This window comes from Cetorhinus maximus, chromosome 8 (assembly GCF_964194155.1).
Source record: "Cetorhinus maximus chromosome 8, sCetMax3.hap1.1, whole genome shotgun sequence".
NCBI classification, from domain to species: domain Eukaryota; kingdom Metazoa; phylum Chordata; class Chondrichthyes; order Lamniformes; family Cetorhinidae; genus Cetorhinus; species Cetorhinus maximus.
This window is the reverse complement of record NC_135886.1, coordinates 48,587,217-48,610,316: the sequence shown is the minus strand read 5'-3', so window position 1 is coordinate 48,610,316 and position 23,100 is coordinate 48,587,217. Positions and strand designations below refer to the sequence as shown.

The 23,100-nt window shown below is 45.0% G+C and overlaps 1 protein-coding gene across 2 annotated transcripts in view; it reads right to left on the bottom strand.

Annotated features, from left to right (window-relative positions):
* Positions 1–22,293, bottom strand: part of mical1 (microtubule associated monooxygenase, calponin and LIM domain containing 1) — a 108,738-nt gene extending 86,445 nt beyond the window's left edge. For both annotated transcript variants that reach the window (XR_013577300.1, XM_078546794.1), the window contains exon 1: positions 22,188–22,293. The gene's annotated coding sequence lies outside the window, so the exon portion shown is untranslated. The remainder of the gene's footprint in view (positions 1–22,187) is intronic.
* Between the last annotated feature and the right edge of the window lie 807 nt (positions 22,294–23,100).

Here is a 23,100-nt window from a genome sequence, read left to right as displayed (position 1 = left end):
CCCTCAGATCTGTGAATGGACTAATTTATTCCGTTATAAGGCTGGATATGAACACGCATCAAGGAAATGCACTGTTGATGGATTTGAATGGGCCTGTATTCTCATTCAGGAGGCTTAGCATTAAGGTGATTATTGGTGGACTTGGCCTCCAGAAAGGGTGATAAGACCGTTAAACCTAAATAGAGGAGAGATATGTAAATCACTCTTGTCGGCCAAAGCCATTGTTTTAGAAAAAGAGCGCGGGGAATTATATTAAAAAACTGCATATAGCTTCAAATGGGAAAACATGAGAGTAAAGATTTGTGACCTGGATGATGAATACCAAGTTAGTTAAATGTAAAAGATTGTAGCTATTATATCACATGTTTTACTTTGAATGAAATAAATTGTGTAAGCTACATGGCAAAAAAAAATCCTATTTTTAAGAAAAACTAGAATCGAGAGGTTTTTTCCAGCCTAAGACTTGCATTCATATAGTGCATTTCACAACCATTGGACTATTCTTAGCACTTTACAACCAATGAAGTACTTTTGCAGACAAAAACAAAAATACCTGGAAAAACTCAGCAGGTCTGGCAGCATCTGTGGAAGGGAGCACAGTTAACGTTTCAAGTTTCGAGTCCGCATGACTCTTCAACAGAATTAAGGAAAAATAGAAAAGGGGTGAAATATAAACTGGTTTAAGGGTGGGGGGGGGGGGGGGGGGCGGGGTTGGGACAAGCAGAGCTGGATAGAAGGCCAGTGATAGGTGGAGATAACCAAAAGATATCACAGACAAAAGGACAAAGGGGTGTTGAAGGTGGTGATATTATCTAAAGGAATATGCTAATTAAGAGTAGAAAGCAGGACAAGCAAGGTACAGATAGCCCTAGTGGGGGTGGGGTGGGGTGAAGGAATCGAAAAAGGCAAAAGCACTTTTGCAGTGTCGTCACTGTGGTAATGTAGAAAATGCAGCAGCCCATTTGCACACAGCAAGCTCTCACAAAGCAATGTGACAATGACCAGATAATCTAAGATAAAAGCAAAATACTGTGGATGCTGGAAATATAGAACAAAAACAAAAATACCTGGAAAAATTCCAGCTCTACCTGTCCCATCTCACCCCCCTCCCCGCCTCCCCGCCCCCTCTCTCCCCCCCCCCCCCCCCCACCCCCCTTAAACCAGCTTATATTTCGCCTCTTTTCTATTTTTCCTTAGTTCAGATGAAGAATCATTCGGACTTGAAATGTTAACTGTATCCCTCTCCACAGATGCTGTCAGATCTGCTGAGTTTTTCCAGGTATTTTTGTTTTTGTACCAGATAATGTTTTTGTGCTGTTGTTTGATGGATAAATATTGACCAAAACACAGGGGATAACTCCCCTGCTCTTCTTCAACATAGTGCCATGGATCTTTTACATCCACCCAAGGAGGCAGTTGGGGCCTGGGTTTATTGCTTCAGCTGAACAACAGCACCATCTCCCTCAGTAGTTCACTGAAATGTCCGCCTTGACTTTTATAGTCAAGTATTGGAGTGGGTATCGAACCTGGAACTTCGCAGTTCAGAGGTGAGTGTGCTACCAACAGCCTAACACTGTATATTTAAGTCACCAGAAGGAAGGCTCTGTCAATTGAAAAAAAGGAGTTAGAGGGGGAAGGCCGGAGAATGGAACTAGGCAAGCCACTTATTCAGAAAACCAATGCAGATCTGATGAGCCAAATGGCCTTCTTTTCCACTGCAACAATTCTATGGGGAGAATTTTCTCCCCGTCGGGCGGGAGCGGGCACGCAGCCAATCGCCACCCGCGATCGGCTGCGCGCTGCCATTTTACATGGGCGGGCCAATTAAGGCCCGCCCAGCATGACACGCACCCGGAAGCGCTGAGTGCTCCCTGTGCGGGTGGGGAGAGGAGGGAGAATGGGGGCCTGCGCTCTTTCGCGCATGCGCGCATATGAGTGCAGAAATCTCTCTGAGGCACAGAGCTGCCTCAGGGGGATTACTTTGATTATGAAAAAAAATTCAGACATGTCCCCTCATGTGACAGTGTCACATGAGCTGGGACATGTCAATGAATTTTAATAAAAATTTTTATTAGTTCTAAACCTTTCATGAAACCTCATCCCGCCCATGGATGAGGTTCCATGAAAAATGTGAAAGCTGCCTGGGCTCTTCGCCTGCCCGCCAACCTTAAGGTTGGACGGGCAGCCTTGAAAAGTGCCTCAATTAGTTTAATAATGGCCTTAATAGGCCTTTGACAGTTTGGCAGGCGCACAGCCAACTCCGGTGCGCACCCACCAAACTGAAGGTTGGAATGATGCGTGGTGATGTCACCGTGCATTATTTTATGCGTCGGCATGTGGGGCCCCACACGCCGAACGGAAGATTCAGGCCTATGATTCTGTGACTCTCCAACACTTCTCTCTGACACAGAGAAAGTTTCCAGTTATTTATTCACCCCTCACTTCCAAAGTTGGTTTCTAATCAGCTCCAGAGCAAGTCCTTGTCCCCACTCATTTTCAATATTATTTCTGAGGAAAGGTTATTTACGGCTGGACCCTGACATCCAGATTAAATAGGTGTACGAACACACTCCTGCTGGCACTGAGACCAGCTATTTTCCCAGAGGCGGCCTCTTAACTGCTGTCACATTAAGGATGGCAGGTGGGCTCCTGATGCTACTGCCCCAGTCAGAGGGCTGGCAGCTCTGAGGCTTCAGCAACCCCACTGAGAGAGGTGGGCACTACTGGTGCAGGTGGGAGACCCCAGGGAGGTATTATTTAAAATTCTGGATGGCCAAAGGTGAAGGATCCCTGGCTTTGCTGCCCAGAGCCCCCTCTTGGGCCATGGAGCCTCTGGCTCTCCGCCACACACACACCCCCCCCCCACCCCCCCACCTCCCACCACAATCCCTCTCCAGTCTGCCAAAGGGACGCTACCTCCATGCAGATGGTAGCCTCTCCACACAGTGGGGGGGGGGGGGTGCACCCCTGTGGCAAATGCCAGCGGTCCCACTTAATAACCCCTAATAGGAGCCTTAACTATGTAAATCAGCAGGCCGCCTCCATGGACTGGGCAACTGATCCTCATCCTGGCCCACCAACTATCCATTGCTCCACATCTTCCCGACAGCAGGGCTGCATCAAGAAGCCCTTGCCAATGTGGTTCCCCTGCTATTTTACTGGCCCTCCCACTTCTGTTCCCACCCGGCTTGTGAGCCAGTAAAACCCAGGCCATTAACCCTGTGTGTTTCTCTGTCTAGAGATGCTGCTTAGCCAGCTGAGAGAGTCCAGATATTTCCTCTTTTTGAACCGGAAGCATTCCTGGTTCCAGAAGTCGCTGCTCCGTCTCTCATACCAACAACTGCCATTGCCAAGATTTGGTGCTTCATCCAGGTTACAATGGCCAGTTAATTCTGGTTGCTAGAGCATAGTGCTAAGGACACTGAGTTTTCTTGTTCTATCTCCATATGGATTGTTGGGTGTCCTTTTAGTGGGCAGTGTGTAAAATGTTAAAAAAACTGGATAGAGTAGGTGAAAGAAAAATATTTCCTCTGGTGGGGAAATCAGAAACATTAACATTAAGCTAGACTATTTAGGAGGGAAATCAGGAGGCCCTTTTCCCACAAAGGATAATGAAAAATCTGGAACTTGTACTCCATGAAACTGCTGAGGCCAGGCAACGATTGGAATTTTCAAAACTGAAATTGGTGGATTTCTATTGGGTACGAGGATTAAGGGTAACCAAGTGGGAAGATGGAGTTAAGGTACAGAGCAGCCAAGACATAACTGAATGGGAGGACAGGCTCGAGGACTGAATGGCCTCCCCCTGTCCCTATAGCATTTGGTTTTGTATGTGGGTAGTTCAGTGGTAGAATTCTCACCATCCACATGAGCGGCCCAAGTTTAACAGCTGGCCAATGCCTATTGGTCCCCTCCTCTGAAAATGCCTCATCTGACCTTTGAAGCTAAGCAGAGTCAGGCCTAATCTGTACTTGGAGACTGCCTGGGAATTCCAGGTGCATTAGGCTCTTAGCCAGAGAAAGAAAGAAATCCACTGCTACTTTTCCCTAAATTATAACACTTCAAAAATGCTTCATTAGTTATAAAGCACTTTGGGATATCCTGACATCATTGTGCCAATGAGGTACATGCAATTAGCTATTCCAACATGGAAGGTGTAAAACCTGATCGGAGTCCACACACACATGTGCGCATACATGAGCGCACTTCAATCAAGGATGAGATTTTAACTCACTTAAAATTCATTCACTTTACAGAATTAGGGTCGGGCACCAGAATTGATGGAGGTCAATCAGGAGCAGGAATCCTGGTTAAGTGTCATCTCTCCCTGTCCAAAACCATTGAGATCATCTGAAAAATGCGAATAGCATAATTTCTGGCCATTTCTCTCTGACATGAGGAGGGGATGACAAGGATTGCTGCTACATTTAAATAAATCAAACTTATTTTTCATAAATGGATTTATGAGTTCATTTCATGTATCATTTATAAAATCTTCTGTTTAAATTTCCTCCTGACTTCAGTATCCATTTCCAAAAGGAAACAGGACAACACAAGAGGACATTAGCTGCTTGCTCTTTGTTCCATTATTAGCTAGGCAGAATATGACACCTTTTTGGCAAGGCACTTATAGTGTAACAGCTTCCTGTTCCTCTCTCAGGACAGTACCTCAATATAATGACTTCCTCCTTTGTACTCTGCATGAGAAACCTGTACTTTGTAAATACCCTGAGATTCACTGTCCAGGCCACAGGCCCAGACTGTAAACACCCAGGATCTGGTCACATGTTGCTCAGGATGACCAACTCTTATGAAATAAAATAAGGGACACTTTGATCATGGGACCGCAGTTGTGGGGAGGGTGATGCTGGTCACCATAGGTGTGGGGGGGGGTGTGTGCAGGTCACCGTCACCATAGGGGCTGGGGAGGGGGGTGGGGGGGGAGTGCTGATCACCATAGGGGCAAGGGTGGGGGGTGGGGGGGGGAGTGCAGGTCACCATAGGGGCAGGGGTAGGGGCGGGGGGCAGTGCTGGTCACCATAGGGGCAGGGGTGGGGGGGAGGGCTGGTCACCATAGGGCCGGTGGGGAGGGGGTGGGGGGGGTGGTTGGTGAGTGCCGGTCACCATAGGGGCAGGGGTGGGGGGGGGGGGGGGGGGGCAGTGCTGTTCACCATAGAGGCGAGGGGGGGGAGGGCTGGTCACCATAGGGGCAAGGAGGGGTGGGGGAGGGCTGGTCACCATAGGGGCGGGGGGGTGGGGGGGGGGGGGGGGGGGGGGGTGGGGGGGAGGGCTGGTCACCATAGGGGCAAGGTGGGGGAGGGAGGGCTGGTCACCATAGGGGCGAGGCAGGGGGAGGGCTGGTCACCATAGGGACGATGGGGGGGAGGGCTGGTCACCATAGGGGCAAGGGGGGGGGAGGGCTGGTCACCATAGGGGCGGGGGTGTGGTGCGTGCTGGTCACCATAGGGGCGAGGGGGTGGGGGGTGCGTGCTGGTCACCATAGGGGCGAGGGGGGGGTGGGGGGCGGAATGCTGGTCACCAAAGGGGCGTGGGGGGGTGCGTGCTGGTCACCATAAGTGTGGTTGGAGGGGGTTTGATCATAACTTCCCCTGGTGCCCAGTGGCCACAGTGCTCACAAAAAAGAAAGAAGCAAGGCAAGAAAGTTCAGTCTCTCACAGGCTGTCTTAGAAATAAGGGACAAGAGACGTCCCTTAAAAAACGCTTGACAAACAATCAAAATAAGGGACAATCCCTTAAAATACAGTATAGTTGGTCACCCTGATATTGCCTTTACTGAAACCGGTAACAGGCCAATACTTCAGTGCAATAACTCAGGGGTGCTGCATTGATGGAAGTGCCACTTTGGGGATGAGACATGAAACCAAAGCCCTATCTGCCCCTCTCAGATGGATACAAGAAATCCCACAGGAGTATTCGAGCAGAGCAGGGGAGCCCTGCCAATACTTAACCCTGAACTAACATCGTTAGATTAGATTAAAACAGATTATCTGGTCATTATCTCTTTCTAGTTTGGGGGGCCTTGCTGTGCACAAACTGCCCCCCATATTTCCCTCCATTACAACAGTGGCTGCATGTCATTGGCTGTGGAGCACATTAGGGCGGCCTTGCTTTTAATCTGACTGGCAAGCAGCCAGCGGGGTGCTAGACAACCCAACAGGCAGGATGGGGTATCTGGAAAGGTCGAACAGGCTGGGATACTCCCCTCTAGAAAACAGAAGACTGAGAGAGCCCTGATAGAAGTCATTAAGATTATGAAAGAGTTGGATAGGGTAGACCTAGAAAAGACTTGTTGGGGAGACCAGAACGAGGGCTTATATTGAAATAAGACAGTCACTAATAAATTCACAGAATCACAGAATCAAACAGTGCAGAAGAGGCCCTTCGGCCCATCGAGTTTGCACCACACACGTGAGAAACACCTGACCTACCGACCTAATCCCATTTACCAGCACTTGGCCCATAGCCTTGAATGTTATGACGTGCCAAGTGCTCATCCAGGTATTTTTTAAAGGATGTGAGGCAACCCGCCTCCACCACCCTCCCAGGCAGCGCATTCCAGACCGTCACCACCCTCTGGGTAAAAAAGATTTTCCTCATATCCCCCCTAAACCTCCTGCCCCTCACCTTGAACTTATGTCCCCTTGTGACTGACCTTTCAACTAAGGGGAAACAGCTGCTCCCTATCCACCCTGTCCATGCCCCTCATAATCTTGTAGACCTCGATCAGGTTGCCCCTCAGTCTTCTCTGCTCCAATGAAAACAACCCAAGTCTATCCAACCTCTCTTCATAACTTAAATGTTTCATCCCAGGCAACATCCTGGTGAATCTCCTCTGCACCCCCTCCAGTGCAATCACATCCTTCCTATAATGTGGCAAGCAGAACTGCACACAGTACTCCAGCTGTGGCCTCACCAAGGTTCTATACAACTCCAATGTGAAATTCAGTCGGGAATTCAGGAGGAAACTCTTTACCCAGAAAGTTGTTAGAATGTGGAACTTGCCACCACAAGGGGTAGTTGAGATAAGTAACATGGATGCATTTAAGGGAAAGTTACAAAAGCTCATGAGGGAGAAGGGAATAGAAGGAGAAATTGATGGGGTTAAATCAGGGGTTCCCAAACTGCGGGGATTGGGAAGCCTACAAAGACCAACAGAGGACAACTAAAAAAGAAATAAGGAGGGAGAAGATTAAATATGAGGGTAAACTAGCCAGTAATATAAAAGAAGATTGCAAGAGTTTTTTTAGATATATAAAGGGTAAGAGAGAGGCAAAAGTGGACATTGGGCCGCTGGAAAATGACGCTGGAGAAGTAGTGGGGAACAAAGAAATGGCAGAGGAACTGAATAGGTACTTTGTGTCAGTCTTCACAGTGGAAGACACGAGTGACATCCCCAAAGTTCAAGAGAGTTGGGGGACAGAGGTGAGAATGGTGGCCATTACCAAGGAGAAAGTGCTAGGAAAACTGAAAGGTCTGAAGGTGGATAAATCACCTGGACCAGATGGATTACACCCCAGAGTTCTGAAGGAGATAACTGAAGAGATAGTGGAGGCATTAGTGGTGATCTTTCAGGAATCACTGGAGTCAGGGAGGGTCCTACAGGACTGGAAAATCGCTAATGTAACCCTCCTGTTTAAGAAGGGAGTGAGGCAAAAGACAGGAAATTACAGGCCAATTAGCCTAACCTCGGTCGTTGGTAAGATTTTAGAGTCCATTATTAAGGATGAGATTTCAGAATACTTGAAGTGCATGGTAAAAAAATCAGGCAGAATACTGAAAGGCCTGGATAGAGTGGACGTGGGGAAGATGTTTCCATTAGTAGGAGAGACTAGGACCCGAGGGCACAGCCTCAGAGTAAAAGGAAGACCTTTTAGAACAGAGATGAGGAGAAACTTCTTTAGCCAGAGAGTGGTGAATCTATGGAATTCATTACCACAGAAGGCTGTGGAGGCCAGGTCATTGAGTGTATCTAAGACCGAGATAGATAGGTTCTTGATTGGTAAGGGGATCAAAGGTTACAGGGAGAAGGCGGGAGAATGGGGTTGAGAAACTTATCAGCCATGACTGAATGGCGGAGCAGACTCAATGGGCCGAATGGCCTAATTTCTGCTCCTATGTCTTATGGTCTTATGGATTATCTCCCCCTCCTCCAAGCAGCAATAGTGACTGTGGAGAGGAGGCTGCCCAGAGCAGAGGCTCTGGTGGGATAGCCATGGAATCACTGGATTGAAGCTGCCCAACAGCACGGGGTGAACAGTGAGCCCAAAGTGCCCTGTAAATTCAAAAAACACTACCAGCGGCGAATTTGAGTGGGCCCGGGGTGTTTGGGCACCAACTTGATGCAGGCAGAAGCTGGCAAGTGTAACTCAGTCGCTGATAAGTACAGGAAAATCCAGGAGCTGGGGAGGTGAGTGGCAGCTTTAAATTCTATTGTGTTCCTGCTCCTGTCTGCCTGTTGTACAGGCTCATTACCCCAGGCTGCCAATTCTGCTTCAGAGGCACCGGCAACTAAACCAAAAGCGGAGAAGGGGAAGAGAGGCTCTGGTCTTAGCGAGTGAGTGAGTGGGGGAGGAGTTTGGGAGCAGGCGCAGTTGGGTGATTGTGGGTTGGCGGGGGTAAGGGTGCTTGGTAAAATGGACTGCTGAGTGAGTGAGTGTGTGGAGAGAAGGAGTTTTGAGAAAAGGGGCTTGTGTGTGTGTGTGTGGGGGGGGTGTGTGGAGGGAAGAGAGGTTTGTGTGTGTGTGTATGGAGGAGGTTGGGAAGAAAGGTTTGTGTGTGTGTGGAGGGATTTGGGAAGAGAAGTTTGTGTGTGTGTGTGTGGTGGGGGAGTGGGGGCTGATTACAATAGTCATGGGAATGAAGGGTCTTCACTAAATTTTCTGTCACTGGGGAATATGGAGAGTTTGGCTGAAACCTGCATGAGTGCATAAAATAATAAACATTTTTACAAAGTACTTTAAAAACTCAGATTTTCATATTTATATGATGCATTATTTGCTGATCTATAATATACAAACTTTAATAATTATGTATGGAATGTTACAATGCTGCCTAGTTGCTGTTTTGCTTTTCCCAGAGTTTGGGGTCATGTTAATTTTCAAGTGTTAAAATGGAGTCACATTGGAAAATAGTTTGGGAAGCACTGGGTTAGATGGAGAAGAGTATAATGAGGCTTGTGTGAAGCATAAACAGTGGCATTGACCAGCTGAAAGGCCTGTTCTGAGATGTAAATATGTTGGAATATTTTGTACAGCCTATCACAATGTTATTTTATACATCACTGGCCATATATTATTTTAATTCCCAGGGTGTAGGTGTCACTGGCAATGATAGCATTATTGTCCATTACTTATTGCCATTGCAAGGATGGTGGTAGTGAGCCTTCTCATTTAAGGCATTAAAAAGCCACCTTTTGTCATTATAGTTTCCCCACATGTAGTTACAGAAAGTTTTAGAACAATGTTGTCATAACTTCCATTACAAATGGCACGATCTTCACAAATGGCGGTAACAATTTCACTTCAAACCTTCCAGCAGCAGGCAACGTCTGAACACATCCTACCAGCCAGACCGAGGTGCAACATTCAATGCACTGCAGCAGCTTCTTATCACATCTCTCAGAAGTACCCTGAAGTGCAGTGCATGGCGCAGCAAGATCCCTGGCACAGAAAGGAGATGAAATGTCAGCTCACCTTTTAGGGTTGAGAAGGGTGCTGAGCTGGATACTGAGAAAACCACATATTAGTACCATAGGATTCACGTCATCGACTTGAGCAAGCAGACTGGGCCTTGACTTAATGTCTTCTTGAGGGTTGGATTGTGGGGTTAGCCACAAGAAGAAACTTCAAATTAAATACTCAAGATCTATATATATGTCTAGATGTGAGAAAATAGCAGTTCTTCATGCGAAAATCTAGACGGTGAGTGTTGGCAGAAAGTTCAAACAATAGCAAAGATGAGCCCAATCTTGTCCTCAACCAACGCTCACCCAATGTGTGCCCAGTTGAGCAGGGATCACTGGATAGCAATGCGGAGCAGGGAACTGGGTTGGATTTCTCCTCCCTGACTCAATAGTGCTGAACTGAACTATATATCCCTACTGCCCTCCACAGCTGAGCTCCATTAATGGGATTTTCACATTATGGCAGGATGGCAATATTAATATTGCACATGTTTGGCTTTCTCTCTGCCAACTCTGCCCATAGTGTGACTGAGAGAGAGGGGTTACGGCCTGTAAATTGCTCTGAGAAACTCCCCACTATAACTTCATCAGACATAGAGTGGAAATCCCTGTTTACATGTGTGTAAACTGGATTTTCATGCATTCCTGCTGAAGGTATAGCAGTGGAATGGGAGCCATTGCAAGGAAGTTATTTCTGCTAATATCTATCCCCACCCTTCAATCCATCACAGATCCCCTGTTCTTTCCCTGTTCTGCTTTTTCTTGGTTCTGTATAGTGCATAGCACACTGTATAGTGGGCATGTTTGTGCAAATGCAATTCGCACCCTATACATGACGGCCAGGGTTGCGCTATGACAGTACTGTTCAATATACCGTACATCACTATTGAAGAAACCAAACTAGACTGAATACAATGTCAAATACATGTATAAAGAAAGTTAAATGCTAATTCAACCTGTTAAAAATTGAAAAAGTTTCATTAAAATTGTGTAGCAGTCTTCTGCCTAAGACCTGTGGAACCTGAGTTTGAACTGTCTTTCACTGACTGTATGGATGTGAGTCTACACCAATTTTACTAAGGGACTTTCAGTCTGATTCTGTACCTGGGTGCTTGTCCAGATCACACCACTACACCAGCAGAGCACAGCAAACATAAGCCAGCGTGACCAGTCACTTCACTGTTCAAATTGTTCCTAATCTTGGTTTCTGTACTTTTCACTCTGAGCTGGCATTGCATATGCTGCCTGTCCAATGTCAACTGTGTCAGAGCATTTAGGTCACCAAGGTGACAGAGATGAGGGAAATCTTCCTCTGACATCCCGGCTGGTACACTGGTTGCTTGGATCTTTAAGCTAGAATGAAGCCACTGATGCCAAAGGCATTTATCCCACATGCATTCTGGGACTAGTGAAAAGTGCCCCTAGCCTTCCGTTATCGGTACCCTCTTCCTGTTTACATCAGAATTCAAAATAGAGCTTTTCACTCTCTTCCAGTAAATCAAAACCACAGAATATGGAAATAAAAACAAAAAACTGCGGATGCTGGAAATCCAAAACAAAAACAGTACATGGAAGGCTGAGCTGCTGTCACACTGACTTATTTTTGGTATCTCATTGATTTTGTTTAGGAGGTCGATATGGTTTTGAGTGACATTACTTTCCTCTTTGCAGTCATGTTTGCTTTTGGAGGGCAAACTGTAACTCCACACCATTGGTCAGAAGGATTTAAGAACACAAACATTAATTGGACCATAACGAGGTGCGATTTACTTATCCTGATGAAAGGTCATCAACCTGAAATATTAACTTACTTTCTCTCTCCACTGATGCTACCTGACCTGCTGAGTATTTCCAACATTTTCTGTTTTTTTATTTCAGGTTTGCAGCATCTGCGGTATTTTGCTTTTGTTTTTTTTAATATATGTTTGTTCTGGCATTCAGAACACCTTAACAAAATAGGAGCTGGTCAGTAAACACAGTTGTTTTTGTATAAAATAAACAGCACTGAAAAAGTCATAACCAACAACTTTGAAATTGACATTAATGCAAAATGTTAATGACTATTTGCTTTTTGATCAAATATAGGTCTTTCAAAGAGACAGCACAGATATGATGGGCTGAAATGTCACATTCTGTGCTGTATGATTTTACAAGCTAGTCTCCACTTTAAACATGGAAGTTTTAGATGGTGTGAACTGTATTTGATTAAAAGTTGTTTGTCACTTATGTCTTTTGTGCCCATTAAAAGACATCAGTCTGAAACATTAACTCTCTTTCTTGCTCCACAGACCCCAGATGCTACCTGATCTGCTGACTATTTCCAGCATTTTCTGATTTTTTTTCAGATTTCCAACATCTGCAATATTTTGCTTTTGTATCTTTTAGAATCATAGAAGAGTACAGCAAAGGAGGTCATTCGGCCCATTGCCAGCTCTCACCTCTGAGTCACAAGGTTCCGGGGGTTCAAGTCCCACTCCAGGACTCAAGGACAAAAATCAAGGTTGACATTCTAGTGCAGTACTGAGGAGTGTTGCACTCTCAGAGATGCCGTATTTTGGATGAGGTGTTAAACTGAGGCCTCATCTGCCCTCACTGGTGGACTGAAATACCCCATGCCACTATTTTGAAGAAGAACATAGGGAACTCTCCCCCGGGGTCCTAGCCAATATTTATGCCTCAATCAACATCACTAAAACAGATTATCTAGTCATTTCTACTGTGTGGGATTTTCTATGCACATATTGGCTGCTGTGTTTCTTATATTACAACAGTGACCACATTCAAAAAAGTACTTCATTGGATGTAAAGCACTTTGAGATGTCCAGTGGTCATGAAAAGCGCAATATAAATGCAAATCTTTCATTTCTATTTGTTCAATTCTCTTATGAAAGTTAATATTAAATATGCTTCCATCACCCCTTCAGGTAGTTGATGCCAGATCTCAACAATTCACTAAATGTTTCCTCATGTCACCTCTGATTCCTTTGACAATGATCCTAAATCTGTGTCCTCTGGTTACCAACCCTTCTGCCACTCAAAGCAGTTTCTCTTCATTTACTCTATCAAAACTCTTCATGATTTTGAACAACTCTGTCAAAGCTCTGCTTAATCTTCTCCATTCTAAAGAGAAAAACCCAGCTTCTCCTGTCTCTCCACATCATTCAAGTCCCCCAAGACTGGTACCACTGACGCCCAGAATTGGAAACACACTCTAGCTGAAGCTTTTGCATTCTCTTTTCTATTAATAGCACCAAGGATGCAATTTGCATTTTTGATAGACTTCTCAACTTGACCAAACAATCGACATTACAAAAATCAGTTGATCTGCTCATTATCGCATTGCTGCTTGTGGGAGCTTGCTGTGCACAAATTGGATGCTGCTTCCTACATTACAACAGTGACTACACTTCAAAAGCTGTAAAACGCTTTGAGGCATCTGATGGTTGTGGAAAGCATTATTTAAATGCAGGTCTTTTTTAAATCTTTACTTAATTTCCAAGTTTCGTATCAGCTTCCAGCTTTGAAAGTATGCCCTTGAAATTCAAGTCCAGGTCATTAATACTGTAGATATCATTTGTTTCTGCATCCCGGGGCATTTTGGCTCTTGTCTAAGTGATGACTTTCACCCAGCATTCCTACATCATAATTATCATCTGTTTAACTCTAAACTGAAGGTTTTTATGGTTGAAATACCTCCTGCCTGCTGGCAGCTGCTCCACTCCCTACAAATGATGCCAGGGGAGGTGGTGGCATAGTGGTAATGTTGCTAGACCAGTGATCCAGGCTAATGCTCTGGGGGAATGTGTTCAAATCCCAACATGACAGCTGGTGACATTTGAATTCAATTAATAAATCTGGAATATGAAGTTAGTCTCAGTAATGGTGGCCATGAAACTATCATTGATTGTTGCAAAAACCCATCTGGTTCACTAATGCTCTTTAGGGAAGGAAATCTGCTGTCTTTACCTGGTCTGGCCTACATGTGACTCCAGACCCACAGCAATGTGGTTGACTCTTAACTGCCCTCTGAAATGGCCTAGAAAGGTCAGCTCAAATGCAATTAGGGCTGACCTTGCCAGTGATGCTCAGGAAAGAATTAATTAAAGTCAGTTCCTTTTTGTAGCACTCTGGACCTCAGGATGCCTAAAAGTCTTTTACAGCTAATGAAGCACTTTTGAAATGTAGTCACTGTTTTAATGTAGGAATCATGTCAGCCAATTTGTGCACAGCAAGATCCCATAAACAGCAATGCGAAATTGACCACATAATCTGTTTTAGTGCTGTTGGTTGAAGGACAGATAAATAGGGACCAGGACACCATAGAGAACCCCTCCACTCTTCTTCATAGGGCACTGTGGGATCCTTTATAGCCACATAAGTTATTAGGGGCCTCACTTTGACGTGTCATCCAAAAGACAATGCCTCCACAAGTGTTGCGCTCCTTAAATACTGCACTGGAGTGTCAGCCTAGGTTATGTACTCAAGTCTCTGGGGTAACATCGATCTGACCCAGAGATAAGAGTGCTCTGAGCCACGGCTGACACCTACAACTGGGGTCCGTGCCCCTGGACTAGGGAGAGGAAACTTGTAGAGTTGCCACTCTTGCAGGTTTGTCCTGGAATCGCTAGGAATCCAAGCTAATATCCTAGACAGTGCTGTCAGCAAACCAGGAGAAAGATCATCGGGCCATCAAAAAAAATGTCTTTTTTTCAGTTCCTTTGAAGACTTTTCATGGATTAATTTAAAAAAATATTGGAGATGGTGGGGGAAAAGGCTGTTCAACCAGGCTGGGGTAGTTCATGGTAATCTGATAGAACCTTAGGAATACATCCCACCACAGTTGGTGACCCTATGAGCTAGGATTTCTGTAGCTTAGGGCCATTATGTGGGGAAAGAACAGGGCCCAGCTATAATGGCATTGGAATTGTCAATACTCAAGAAAAGAGAACCAATCAAAAAGCGATGTGTCAGAGGATAAGTGACACCCCAGTGCCATTCCCATCAGAAATTGAACCCTTCAGGACAGGATAAGCAAAACTTGCTTTGCTATAGCAGCTTTCATGGTGTTGGGACACCCCAAAGTGCTTTACAGCCAATGAAGTACTTCAGAAGTGCAATCTGTGTTCTAATGTAGGAACAAGACATTGAATTTATGCACAGCAGGGATCGACAAACAGTGATGTGATACTGGCTGAGGGATAAATATTGGCCAGGAAATCAGGGAGTACTCCCGATTTTCTTCGCTTTGGGAAGGAAACATCATGGGATATTTTACAGCCACGTGAGAAGGCAGGAGGATCTTGGTTTAAAGTCTCATTGGAAAGATGCGGCACTCCCTCAGTACTGCACTGAAGTGTCAGGATAGATTATGGGGTCAAGTCTCAGGAGTGATAGGATTAAAACCACAATTTTCTGTCTCAGAGACTAGAGTGCTACCCCCTGTGTTACGGTTGACACAGGAGGGGAGCATATCTCTGGGACACAAAATTAAAATACTTTTTTGTAATTATTCATTCTTGGAATGTTGGTGTCACTGGTAAAGCCAGCATTTATTGCCCTAATTGCCCTTGAGAAGCTGGTAGTGAGCTGCCTTCTTGAACCGCTGCAGTCCATGTGGTGTAAGTACACAAAAGTGCTGTTAGGGAGGGAGTTCCAGAATTTTGACCCAGCGATATATTTCCAAGTCAGGATAGTGAGTGGTTTGGGGGGGTCCTTGCAGGTGGTGGTGTTCCCATGCATCTGCTACCCTTGTCCTTCGAGGTGGTAGAGGTCACTTGTTTGGAAGGTGCAGTTGAAGGAGTCTTGGTGAGTTGCTGCAGTGCATCTTGTAGACAGTACACACTGTTGTCACTGTGCATCAGTGGTGGAGTGAGTGAACGTTTAACGTGGTGGATGGGGTGCCAATCAAACAGACTGCTTCGTCTTGGATGGCGTCGAGCTCCTTGAGTGTTGAAGCTGCACTTATTCAAGCAAGTGGAGAGTATTCCATCACACTTGACTTGTGCCTTGTACAAGTGGACAAAGTGGTGCTTGGTGGACAGGCTTTGGGGAGTCAGGAGGTGAGTTAGTTGCCACACAATTCCCAGCCTCTGACCTGCTCTTGTAGTCATATTTATATGTTTGTTCCAGTTAAGATTCTGGTCAATAGTAATCCCCAGGATGTTGACGATAAGGGATTCAGTGATGGCAATGTTGTTGAATGTCAAGGGGGGCTGATTAGATTCTTTCTTGTTGGAGATAGTCATTGTTATGCACTTGTGTAGCATGCATGTTATTTGCCATTTATCAACCCAAGCCTGAATGCACTTTAGGTCTTGTTGCATGTGGGCATGGACGGCTTCAGCATCTCTATTAAAAGTAACATTTGCTTCTGCTATTTTATTAATGCATGGGCTTTAATGCTTCTGCATTTTATAATGTATGCTCATGAGTATTTACGTGTTTCGCAAGTAATGGAAATGACTCCATTTCCAGCAACAGATCTCAGTGTGAGAGGTCAGTCCTGTAGTAAGATAACCCTGATGAACTCTGAGGCTCTCTCTGGTCAGGGCTCATCTCAACAGCATCAGTAACTGCCACACTTATTGGTGTTAGTGCCCAAACACAATAGTTTCACAGCCATCACTGCCAGGGATGAATGCTATCAAAAAGGGTTATGAAACCTAGGCATTTCGATGGAGTTAAGCTTCAGATCAGCCATGATCCAGCCGAATGCTGGAACAGGCTTGATGGGCAGAATGGCCTCCTCACATGCCTATGTTCTTAGAAATGCAAAGATTGGAGTCAATGAGCCATGCTGACTATTGAGTTACCTCACAATACGTTATGTTTTTCAGCATGGTTGAGTGAGGAGTCAGGCTATGCTACTGTGAAGCGCATCACAGCCATGTCTGACATTCACAGATACGCAAGGATTCATTCTGTACTATCAGCAGGGAGCATTTACTGGAGAGATGGTGGGGTAGTGGTACTGCCACTGGACTAGTAATCCAGAGGCCCATGCTAACCCTTTGGTGGAATTTAAATTCAGTTATTAAATCTGGAATATAAAGCTAATCTCAGTAATGGTGACCGTGAAACTATCATCAATTGTCATAAAAACCCAACTGGTTCACTAATGCCCTTCAGAGAAGGAAATCTGCCACCCTTACCCAGTCTGGCCCACGTGTGACTCCAGACCAAAACAGCATTGTGGTTGACTCTTAACTGCCCTCTGGAATTACCTAGCAAGGGCCAGGGCCTCGTACAAGGGCAAATAGGGATGGGCAGTAAGTGCTGGCCTTGCCAGTGACACCCACATCCCATGAAAGAATAACAAATAAAGTCATGGGAAGGTAGCACATAATTTCTTACCATGTGCTGGTGAGTACCAGTCCTTGCTGGGAGTGTAGCAGGGAACAGGGAGATGTGAGATTTGAACCAGATATACTCCAACCTCTCCTCTCCACCCTTTTTCTCTTCTCTTCCTTTTCCAGCTCCCCTGCTGCCTTCTTCCTGTCCGCCACAGCAATGAGCACAATACCTGGATTGGCCATGATGCCTCTGTGGTGGAATAGCCCAGCTGACACATAGTCCTCACACTCTAGGGCTGGTGGCTACTGGTGAACTGTGCCCCAGCAATGAGTTAACATGTTGGTTCATCACTCATGATTGCTGTACATAGGAGTGACTAATGTTTTCCAATGCTAGTGGTTGTCACTGTGAAATTTCAATGGTCAGATAAGAGAGTGAGATAATAATAGTGAAAACCACTAAAGGCTTGAGTGCTCAATGTTGTATATTTCCGATATTTGATTTTCCTCAGACCAATGCAGAGATGAGATGAGTTTCTAAGTGTACAGGAAATGTATTTACAGAGTTTATACAGTGTTTTAAAATGTCTACCCTCTCACGCTTCTAACAGCTTCCAGTTCCTTCTGTTTACTTTTCTCGGAGTCACAACCCAAATTTAATCAATCTAGCACAGTGAGCATTGGTCAGTTACCAGACTCACACAATCAAACGCAGAACAACTGAATAGTACACTCAGTGCATCTAAGAGGAGGTGGGTATGGATGGTCAGCAGAGTCTAAAATATAAGCTCTGAAGAGTTGTACAGACTCAAAACGTCAACTCTGTTTCTCTCTCCACGGATGCTGTTAGACCTGCTGAGTTTTTCCAGCATTTTCCGTTTTTGTTTCAGATTTCCAGTATCCGCAGTATTTTGCTTTTATCTTAGTGTTTAATTCACTGCCACTGCTCTTCCAGGAATGCCTACCTTGAAGAAGTACTGCGCTTCTCTCCGACAGGATTTCCGTTGGTCTCTTTTGCCCTGTTCACCTTCATTATTTTCCATTTCCCTCAGCTCTGAAGAAGTCATATGGACTCGAAACGTCAACTCTGTTTCTCTCTCCACAGATGCTGTCAGACCTGCTGAGTTTTTCCAGCATTTTCTTTTTTGTCTAAAATATATGAGAAAATTTTCTCCCCATCAGGGGGTACTGAGTGGGAGCGGGTGCGGACGGCCGCGCAGCCGATCACCTGCACACCATCATTTTACGTGGACGGGCCAATTAAGGCCAATTAAGACGTGCACCCGGAATCGCTGAGCATTCGCTGTGCAGGCAGTGGGGAGTAGGCTGAGTCGGGCCTGCACTCATTCGCACATACGAGCGAAAGAGAGCAGAAATCTCGCTGAGGCATGGAGCTGCCTCAGGGAGTTTAATTACATTGTGAAAAAGTCAATAAAAGATTTGAAGAAATTATTCAGGCATGTCCCCTCATGTGACAGTGTCACATGAGCTGGGGCATGTCTATGAATTTTATTTAAGTTTAAAAACCTTCATGAAACCTCATCCCGCCTGTGGATGAGGTTCCATGAAAAATGCGAAGGCCGCCTGGGCTCTTCACCTGCCCGTCAACCTTAAGGTTGGATGGGCAGCCCTGTTAATTGTTTAAATTGCTATTTAAATGGCCTTAATAGACCTTTGACAGATTGGCGGGTGCACAGCCGACTCCGGTGCCCGCCCGCCGAACTGAAGATCTGAATGACGCGCAGTCACGTCGGGACGCACGCCCGACATCACCGTGCGTCATTTTACGTGTCAGTGAGCAGTGCCCGCCCCTGCACGCCGACCAGAAGATTCAGGTCATAACTTCTCCGTATTTATTTCTGAATCATTCCTCTTCTCCCCACCGCCTCCACCCTTCTTCTACACCACTATCCTCCACATCTCCTTTCTTCCCCTTTACTTCCCTCCCGTCTCATCCTTCTTTTCTCACTGCTTCCCTCCATACTTCGTTCTCCTCTCATTTCCTCCTCTCCAGCAAGTACAGACACCAGATGCTGCCAGTTGCACACCATTAATCCCAGCAAAACCATTATTCTTCCTTTGCGAACTGACATTGAGAGTGCCAGAGGGTTATTCGCTGTGGAAGGCACTGCTGTTTTGTCAGGTCCCTGATGTTCACACCTATGTACTTTGAAACCCAAGGACAGGGGAGTGGAAGTAAGTCAATAGATTGGAATGGAAAGCAGGAAACATGAATAATTTTTCTGTGTCCCTAACCAGAGGCATTGACGTGAACTACAGCAGTCATCATCTACTCTGGCTAGCATTAACCATGAACTCAGAGTCTAATCTGGACTTTCTGGTCAGCATACTTCAGGAGAGAGAGAGAGAGAGGTGGGGAGAGGAGGGGGTGGTGTATAATGACACATCCATGTACCATTTCTCAAATCTGAGTACTCAGAAATATACCACTTGGAAGGAGTGAGTCTGCATGGCTTCTTTTGATCAACATCCTCCTGTAGAAAATGAAAGCAGTTGCAGATTGCACCAGTGATGTTAGAGGAAGTGCTCCTTGGTCAAATAGCGAGGCTGCAGCCAAACTGTTCAAACAATTTAGGCCGTGTTTATTCTGGGTGATGCCAAAATAATTTGAACAAGCATACAGTTTCCTAAAAATATTCTCCCAAATGCATGTTGAGGTATAAAGTGTAGTTTTCCCCAGTTTGCACATGTATACAGACAAACACAAATGTCAGCCAGTCGAAATGTGCAGCCAGTCGAGCTTTGCAAATGCGTGTGTAAGAGAAAAAAGATCTCAGTTCTGAACATTTTCAGTGTCTTGAAGTTACCATCAGCAATATCAGTGACTGGGCATTTAACACATAGAACATTCCGTTGTCTGCTGCAATGCAGGCACTGTGTGGTTTATGAACTCACAGTTCTGCAAAAATAACTGTCAGAGGAACACCCATCGACTGATATAATTTGCTGGAAATACTCAGCAGGTCAGGCTGCAACCGTGGACAGAGAAACAGACTTAAATGTTTCAGGACAAGATGACTTTTCAATAGAACTGAGGAAACCATCTCAGCCCAAAACGTTCTGCCTGACCTGCTGGCTATTTAAAGCATTTTTTGTTTTTATTTCGGATTTCTCGCATCCGTAGTATTTCGTGTCTGGATTAGCTGATCTAATTTTTTAGGCTCTTTGTCTCGGAATTAGAATGCCATGGGTTCAAGCCCTGCTCCAAACACAAAATCTAGGCTGACACTGTCCCCTGCAGTTCCAAAGGAGAGCAGCACTGTCAGAGGTTCCCTGTTTTGGATGAGACATTAAAACCAAGGCTTTGTCTGACCATGGCAACGATTTGAAGAACAGTGATAGAATTCTCCCTGGCACCCTGGCCAATATTTATCCCTCAACCAAGATCACTAATAAAAACAGATTATCTGCTCATTATCACACTGTTGCGAACTAAAGACTGGTCACCACATCACAAAAAAGATGTAAATAAAAGTAAAATACTGTGGATGCTGGAAATCTGAAAGAAAAACAGAAAATGCTGGAAAAGCTCAGCAGATCTGACAGCATCTGTGCAGAGAAAAACAGAGTTGATGTTTTGAGTCCGTATGACTCTACTTCAGAGCTACAGAGAAGTAAAAATGTGATGAAATTTATACTGTTTAAGAGGAGTGGAGTAGGTGAAGCTGGATAGAAGGCTAGAGATAGGTGGGGACAAAGGAGAGATTGACAAAAGGCAAAGGGAGTGTTAATGGTAGTGATAAGGGCTTAAAAAAAGGTGCTGATAGTGGCATAAAGGTAATAAAGCAACATGTGATAATAGCAGAAAAGTGGTAAACATTCTGAAAAGAATAACAGGAAGAAGTTACAGATGGTGGAGTAGGGGGAGGGGGCGGTGGTGGGGAAAAAAGGATCAAATGAGATAAAAAGGGGATGAAACAATGAATAAAAATAAAAATGAATAAAAATAAAAATAAGTGGATAAAAAAAAAGAATTTTTGAAAAAAGGCATAAAAAAAGGATGAGGATGAAGGAGAGAACTCGTGGTCTGAAGTTGTTGAACTCAATGTTAAGTCCGGAAGGCTGTAAAGTGCCTAAACAGATGATGATGTGCTGTTCCTCCAGTTTACGTTCGGCTTCACTGGAACATTGCAGCAGGCCAAGGATGGACATGTGGGTATGAGAGCAGGGTGGGGTGTTGAAATGGCAAGCGACAGGAAGGTCTGGATCATGCTTGCGGACAGACCGAAGGTGTTCCACAAAGCGGTTAGAAAGATGTAATTGTACTCGAGGGGGTACCAAGGAGATTTACTACGATGTTGCCAGGAATGGGGAATTTTAGCCCCAAGGCAAAATTGGGCAGGCTGGAGTTGTCTTCTTCAGAACAGAGGAGGGTGAGGGAAATTTAATTGAGGCGTTTAAAATTATGAGGGGCCAAGTCACAGTGGATGTGAAGGACCTACTTCCCTTAGCAGAGTGTTCAATAACCAGGGCGCATAGATTTAAAGTAATTTTTAGGAAGATTAGAGGGGACTTGAGAAAAACTTTCACCCAGAGGGTTGGCGGGGGTGTGGAACTCTGCCTGAAAAGGTAGTAGAAGCAGAAACACTCGTTGCATTTAATAAATACTTGGATACGTACTTGAAGTGCTGTAACCTATAGTGCTATGCAATAAAGTGGGATTAGGCTGGATAACTCTTCTTCAACTAGCCCAAACATGACTTGCTCTTGCTAAATTTTCTGTTTTGTGGGCTGTGTATAAATTGGCTGCTACATTCCCTGCAATACAACAGTGACTACACTTCAAAAGTACTTTATTGGTTGTAGGGGGTTTTGGGACATTCTGAGATCCTGAAAGCTGCAATATAAATGCAAGTTTTTAAAAGGGTAAACTAACAAATCCCTCCTTCCCAGCCTAACTAGAAGGGACTGCCAGTCAGACACTGAGCTACAACACCAGGAGCTCACAGTCGAGTGAGTTCTGTCAAGAGAATCGTGGACCAGTTATCCCAAGGGATTCCGTAGCAAAATGAGTGGGTTGCAGGATAACTAAACTGAAGAGGATGCAAGTACACTTTGTAACGAAAGGGAACCAAACATTTAGCACATTCTCAGATAATTTGCTCAGCAGAAGCACAAAGTCTGTTAACAATGCCCACACTGAAACACACCTCCACAAGTGAAAGACTTACCGTCTTCTCCACACAGTTCCCAGTCTCTCAGCTGCTAGATTTTAGCAATCCCTGAACAGTGACACTGTCTGCCGCAGCAACTCTTTGTCTAATTTAACCCAGGGCGGGGCTGAAGGGAATGACGTAATCAGGAAGTAGAAATAGAAATTATGCTTCTCAGAAATGACTGGGCCACAGTGATAAGGGGCTGCACACATGGAGCTAATCAGCTACGTTCCTAAACTCCCTGAGTTACAAAGCGGCTATGCCAGAAGCCAAAAGGAACAGCACTGTTCCCTTTAAATAGGAGGACCTAATTCCCTTAGCAGTGTTCAATAGCCAGGGCGCATAGATTTAAGTAATTTTTAGAAAGATTAGAGGGGTCTTGAGAAAAACTTTCACCCAGAGGGTTGGTGGGGCTATGGCTCTGCAGAAACACTCATTGCATTTAAAATAAAATACAGAATAGCCAAATTTTCTAGAAATTTACAAGTGAACTGAGATCTTGTAATAATTGCATCATCTCCTACATCTGACCACATCCACAAATCTAGCTAATCCAAATCATCTGCAACGTTTAAAAATTTATGCCTCCAGAACAATCAAAGTACACTTAACCGTATATGCTCTTTTAACTTTTTTTATTGGACTCTAACTTCCCTTATTTCTGATACCTGTGTGTGTGAGACGTCACGTTTTTATTATTTTTCTCAGGTTTAGTGGTTAATAAATTTGCTCTTTCTTTAACTCAAGAAAACCTTGTTTGATTGGCTCTTTAGCACTCACAGCTTAAATAGTTAAATACATTCTGATTTAGAAAAGGCATGTTCTCATGAAAAAGAAAATTAAATCTTTGTTGTGACCAACCAAAGAGGTTGAATAGAGGGGAGCCAGCCCACCCCTTCTCATCTGATGGTAACAATAATGAGTCTAA